Here is a 6432-nt window from a genome sequence, read left to right as displayed (position 1 = left end):
GAAAATCTATTTTCAATCCACAATTTGAAGTATTCTGTTGTTTTAATTCGACCTTCTAGGGATTAGTTAAAAATAAAAAATATGTTTTCCTGTAAAAAATATTGAGTGACACATTTTTTTAATTTGAGCATTTTGGTTATCTTTTTTCAGTAATGGATAGTTGTTTTTACAAATATTAGACAATTGTTGTTACACGAATGTGTGCTCTTCTCGTAAGTGAGTAGACTCCTTTTAACATACGGCGGTCGCACTGAACGTTTCACCGGAAGAAAGAATAATATACAATTGGCTGGTGGAGTAGTAGTACTACTTGAAACAAAAGGAAATACATGTAAAAACCAAACACTCCTACAGTAGATGTTCCAATTTGTACATGCCCAATACATGTACAACTAGTACTCTGTGCATCACGTAGAGTCTTTTAGTGTTATCTTTTTTCTTCTTGATCTAATTCTACATATGCCGTAGAAACTTTGTTCAACTACTATTTTTTGTTACAAAGTTCTCCTGTTTTTCGATCCCAGTCTGCTATCTTTTTGAACTTCAGTTTATTTTGTATCTGACCTGCCAAACATTCTTTTTGTAGGAATTCATCCAAATACAATTTTTTACGAAGCAAATCCGACTGCCGCTGCATCCTCCTGGGAACAGAGGCACACTGTGTGGATGCTCATCACGGATCCAATTCTTAAATGTAAAAGTAGTACGAATTCCTGCCGCTTCCCTACACAATGAACCATCACACATCCATTATTTTAACTTAGTCATTTTTTAAGTAACTCACACTCACACAGGAAGAAGAGCAACGGAACACAACAGATTTCTCTCCATGAACTTGTCTAGAGCATTATTCAGAAGAAAAGAACAGCGTGAAGAAGTAGAGGTGTGATCTTACCTATAGGCTAAGACGACATGGATCTTGAGGAAGTACGGCAGTGCGACTCGTCAGCGGGGAATGTAGCCGCAATCGCCCTCGACAACGGACGGCGGGGAAATACCCCAGGACAAACGAAGGATCCTCAGATGTGGACAGGGAGATGGCATCTCGGCAGCGAACATGGCGGGACGCCGAGGACGAACGGACCGTGGGGCAAGCCATGCTCTATTGCGGTGTGGGAGGAGTGGGGACTCTGCCCGCGGGGTTGAAGTACGGCAGTGCGACTCATCAGCGGGGAATGTAGCCGCAGTCGCCCTCGACAACGGACGGCGGGGAAATACCCCAGGACAAACGAAGGATCCTCAGATGTGGACAGGGAGATGGCATCTCGGCAGCGAACATGGCGGGACGCCGAGGACGAACGGACCGTGGGGCAAGCCATGCTCTATTGCGGTGTGGGAGGAGTGGGGACTCTGCCCGCGGGGTTGAAGTACGCTGGCGAAGGTCGCGGGAGCAGCAGGGAGAGGTCCACCGCGAGGTGGCAAGGAAGTTCGCCGGAGTGTCGGCGGCGATGGGGAACTCCGTGAGTTGGGTGTTGCACCACTGGGCGATGGACGGTGACGTCGCGGCGGCCGGATCCCGCGGTGGGGGGCGGCGCCATGGCCGGATCCGAGGCGGGTGGCGGAGCGGCTGCCGGGTCCAGGGAACGGTGGCGGCGGGGTTGCAGGAGGAGACCGGCGGCGGGACCCATGGGCGGGGGCAGTCGAGCGGGGGGCGCTCTCCATCGAGGGATGGTGGCGGCGGCGCGATTCAAGCGAAGGACGGTGGCGGCGGCGTGATCCGCAGCGAGACACGGTGGCGGCGGTGCGATCCACGGCGACGGACGGTGGCGGCACCGGTCGGGGGCGGCGGCGAGTCGAGGGTTGGTGGAGCCGGTTGCGAGGCGAACGAGTGGTGGTGGTGCGGGATAAGGTTGACTGGGGGCTCTGTTCGTGGGCTTTTTTTTTCAGTTTTCTGCGAATCGCGTAACATCTCCGTCGCGCTATTATAGGGCCGGTTGTGTGTGGACGTCGCGGCTCGCTGGCGCACGGGCGCACGGCCGCCCGATCGCAGCTCTATCAGAAAAGGGAAGGGGCATCCGGCGCGCGACCATGCAGCCGAATAAGGAAAGGACAGCCCCTACGCGAATCACGTGAGGATCGCTCGCATGCGAATAAAAAAAACTGTCAAAACTACCACGCCATGTTCACACACAAAAATGTCAGGTCCTATGTGCTCACGCTATCCATCACACCTGCATTTATTAGGGGATCAAAAACTTTAAAAACTTATAACTTTTGAATAGAATCTCAAAATTCAAATCCGTTTTCACCGTTGGGTTTCTCGTGATGAGTTCTTCAAAACTAGATCCCATGTGAGTAGGTTTCGCCGAACTTTTTTTTCTAAGCAACTTTATGTGTTGTAGAGGCAACTTTAGTGTTATAGAAAAGCAACTCCTTTTTCCACCTAGTATGACTACCCATCAACGGAGGATCCTTATAAGTTGGTTACCATGACTATCAATTGACTAGCTTCACATTTAAATCGCCTATCATAAGGTCAGCTCCAACGTGGATCACCAAAACGCCCCAAATATCGGAATCTGCCTCTGTAGACACTTTTAACCATCCAATGAGTCCAACTACTATCAGGCATGTAAAAAAGGTCTGGTGCCCCATATGAGTTCCTTGCATTAAAAAGTAGCATGCATCCCCCAAACAAAAGTAAAAATACATGCAGCAACTTTGCTATGATTTCGGACAACTCTTTTAAAATTTGAAGCAACTAGTGTCATGCATTAAAAGAGGGGTTGCTGCCCCATAAGCTCCTTGCAGTAATATCAGGCAACCCTTGTGCGAAAAAAACCCACAAAAACAACAAGTAGAGACAATATATATATTCTCTAACATAGGCAACTTTAGTGTGATTCATGGACAACTGTTAAAAAAGCAAAAATATGTTCCAGGCATTTTTATGCAACTGTTGATGTGAACTAAGCAGCTCCATATATATTCTGATGCAACTTAATCTACTAATACAGTATTTTTTAGAATTACTTCCTATCCACCTCTCTTCGCCCGTTCCGGTTGCTTTCCTTCTTCATCTTCACCGTTTCATCAAAAAAATCTGAAAAAACCATGGGTACCTCATGTCGATCCAGCATTTCACCCTGTGAAACATCAGGTTGAGCAGCCCTTTTGCTTATAACTCAATATAAAAAACACAAAAATGCAAAATTGTTCTAGCAAAAAAACAAACAACTGCCCTAGCAAAACCAAGCAATTGTCCTAGCAAAACCAAGCAACTCCCCTACCATCAATTTTAGGCAGAGGAAAAAAATGTATGAGCAACTTGAATAACCTTTTATGAAAAAAATGTCCTAGCAAAACCAAGCAACTCCCCTCTCATCCACCTTCTCGTATGTTGTAGCAGAAGATCAAAGCAATTCGATTACAAAGAAACGCAAAAAGTGGGAAACTGTTGTAGCAGAAACAAGCAGATGTCTCTGGCACTACTACTTAGATTGTCTATTTTAGGCAGAAAAAAAACATATGAGTAAGTTGAATAACCTTTGTGGACAACTATCTTATCCCCCCTCCTTCATGTAACTTCTCATCTGTTCTAGCAAAAATCCAAACAACTCAACTACAAAAGTACACAAAATGCAAAAATTGTTCTAGCAAGAAAAACAAGCAACTACCCTAGCAAAACCAAGCAATTGTCCTAGAAAAATCAAGCAACTCCCCTAGCATCTACTTTAGGGTGGAGGGTGGGGCGATGGTGTGCTTCACACGGAGCGCGTCGACGGGAGGAGGATCGGGATGATAGCCATGCAAATCAATCATCGCATCAGTTATAGGCCATCAGGAACTACTTCATAGATGTATCTTCTCAGTCTGCATGCGTATTCAAATCTGAGATGATAATCTAAAAAACTTACAGCAAACAATCCAAGCAACTCGAAACAGAAAAGTGTGAAATTGTCCTAGCAAAAATAGGTAACTGTCCCTAGCATTACTACTTAGATTATCTACTACTTTAGGAAGAAAAAAAAGGTGTGAGAAACTTGAATAACCTTTGTGGAAAACTATCTGACCCCCTCTCCATGCAACTTCTCATCTAGCCTAGCAAAAATCCAAGAAACTCAATTAAAAAACACAAAAATGCAAAGCTGTTCTAGTAAAAAGGAAGCAACTGTCCTAGGAAAACCAAGCAACTGCATTACAAGAGGCAAAAATGCAACAAAAATGTTCAAAAACGAATCCGAGCAACTGCCCCAACAAAACTAAGCAACTGCGGTACACGCACAAAATGCAACTCTTTTAACGAAATCCAAGTAACTATTCTATCCTTGGAGTGGAAAGTCGCCTTCCGAATCCAATGCCGCCCAACCCCCTTCAATCCCCATATCAGGCGTGACGCCCGTCACAAGAGAAGCCACTCAGCGGAGTACAAAATCCGCACCTCCCCCTGTTTCCAGGCCCTATAGATTTAGTAAAAATTAAAGTAACCTTTCGTTTAATTCCAGGCAACCCATATTATAAACTTGAGCAACTACACATGCTTTGAAGCAACAAGTTGCACAAAAAAATGTGTTTATGACATTGAAATCAGTTGTATCTCATGCAAAATCAACACCAAAACCCCCTGAGTTGCATGGAGCACATTCATTTCATTTTATAAAAAAAACAGTGGCAATCTAATTCTATATGTAGGCAAAATTCACTTATCTCTGAATCTAGCCCATTATTCATCTCGCAAAAACAATGGCAGTTCAGGAATGAATTATCAATTGGATGAACAAACGGTACTCCTACTGAATTCTGTTGTCATCAATCAAGAGACAGAGCAGAGCATATGATAGACTTATACTTGTATATGTTGATTTGTTCTGCCCACCAAGTTCCCTCAAACATGATCCTTCTAAACAAAAATGATAACACATGATCTCGTGTGCAAAAGTAAAAAAAATGCAACAACTTTGCCTATAATTTCAAGCAACTGATGCTAAATTTTGAAGCAACTACTGGCAGGCACTAAGAAAAGGATCAAAATTGAGTAGATCCTGCAGCAGTTCGGAGCAGGTTAGATAGAACAAGTTGGAGTAGATGGAGAAGCAAGGGGGTTGGGGAATTGGAACTCTAGGCAACTCATGCTAAAAAGTGAGGTAGCTAGAATGCAAAAAACAAAAAAATTCCTGGTCGTAAAAATCAGTACAATCTCCAAGCAAAAACACTGATTCCATTTCCTAGAAGTAGTAACACATAGATAGATAGATATATGAACACCTTGCATCAATCGGCTTAATCAGTAGACAATAATTACTCATGTTCATTTTTCTAGATATATGTATCCATCCATCCACCTAACCCATGTCATGGGACACTTGATGAGAAACTAGTACAGAATTGAGCAAGACACGAGCGAAACTGGTCTCCTCACTCCCCTCTTCTTCTAGATAAACTGAAACTAGTATACACATCTAGCAGGCTAAACTCACACTTGAGGATCTAGCAGCAACACACAGAACCTGAGCAGGGACGAGGAAAAAGAGAGACGAACCTGGGCTGCTGCTGATGGATCTCCTCCTTCCCAGGTGAGAAGGATGGCTGCAGCGATCTGCTGCCATGCGTGCTGGATACAAAGAGAATCCAAGGTGAGGGCTGCCAAATCCAAGCGAATAGAGGGTGTGACGGGGGGGAGAGGCGGGGTACCTTGACTTGTTCCATGGCACTAGGGTCAGACCAGAGGAACATCCATGGCGGGTGGCCAATCTCGGAGGCGTCGCTGCTGATGCACGCCCCGGCGATGGACCAGCCCTTGGTGTCAGCAGACCACACGACGGCGCAGCTGCAGCCTTACCTAAGCACTAGGCCACTCTCCGGCGTGAGCTCTGTGGCCCCTTCCTCGACGGGGATGCGGCAGCTGGCCGACCCCGCTCCATCTAGAAGAAAGACGAAGGGAGGAGACGATGGCGCTGCTGCTCCGGTTACCCGCCGACCGGCTCGCCTGGTTCCTCCAGTCCGTCGCCTCTCCCTCGACACCCCGGGCTACGACACCGGCGGCGGCCGTGGCCCTCTGGTTCTTCGCCACCACCAGGTTGAGACGAGGAAAGGATATTAGGATAAGGCGTTCTTTTCTGGAGAGAGATAGTGGATGGGTAGCGGTGTTTTTTTCAGCGACGAGGGTACGTGGGGCTTTTGTCCGGTAGCGCGTGCGCTTGAGACAGCAATCCAACGCAGCTGCGCGATTCAGAATTCAGGATATATATATATATATATATATATATATATATATATATATATATATATATATATATATATATATATATATAACTGATCACAGTTTTTTTTGGCGATCAAGTTGGAGCTTGGGTATGCTTTTGACATGGGTTTAGGTACACGTCGTACATGACGGGAGGAGGTGCGGAGAGCATTGATGAAATTTATTGGCTGAGATTTAATTAATATTGACGATATATTAGATTCAACGGCTAGATCTTTCTAATTTTTTAT

At 45.4% G+C, this 6432-nt stretch overlaps 1 long non-coding RNA gene across 4 annotated transcripts; it reads right to left on the bottom strand.

Moving 5' to 3' along the window:
• Positions 1 to 237: 237 nt before the first annotated feature.
• LOC120964433 (uncharacterized) lies at positions 238 to 5608 on the bottom strand. Of its 4 annotated transcripts, none has more exons than XR_005756682.3 (3): positions 5480 to 5608; positions 896 to 3086; positions 238 to 724 (listed from the first exon to the last, which is right to left on the bottom strand). It is a non-coding gene; the product is annotated as an uncharacterized lncRNA (long non-coding RNA). The 4 variants fall into 4 exon arrangements; XR_012184443.1 differs by having other exon boundaries at positions 896 to 4400; positions 5480 to 5602; XR_012184444.1 differs by having other exon boundaries at positions 896 to 4041; positions 5480 to 5602.
• Positions 5609 to 6432: the final 824 nt, after the last annotated feature.

The sequence above is a fragment of the Aegilops tauschii genome, chromosome 5 (assembly GCF_002575655.3).
Source record: "Aegilops tauschii subsp. strangulata cultivar AL8/78 chromosome 5, Aet v6.0, whole genome shotgun sequence".
Classification (NCBI taxonomy): domain Eukaryota; kingdom Viridiplantae; phylum Streptophyta; class Magnoliopsida; order Poales; family Poaceae; genus Aegilops; species Aegilops tauschii.
This window is presented reverse-complemented; position numbering and strand designations above follow the sequence as displayed.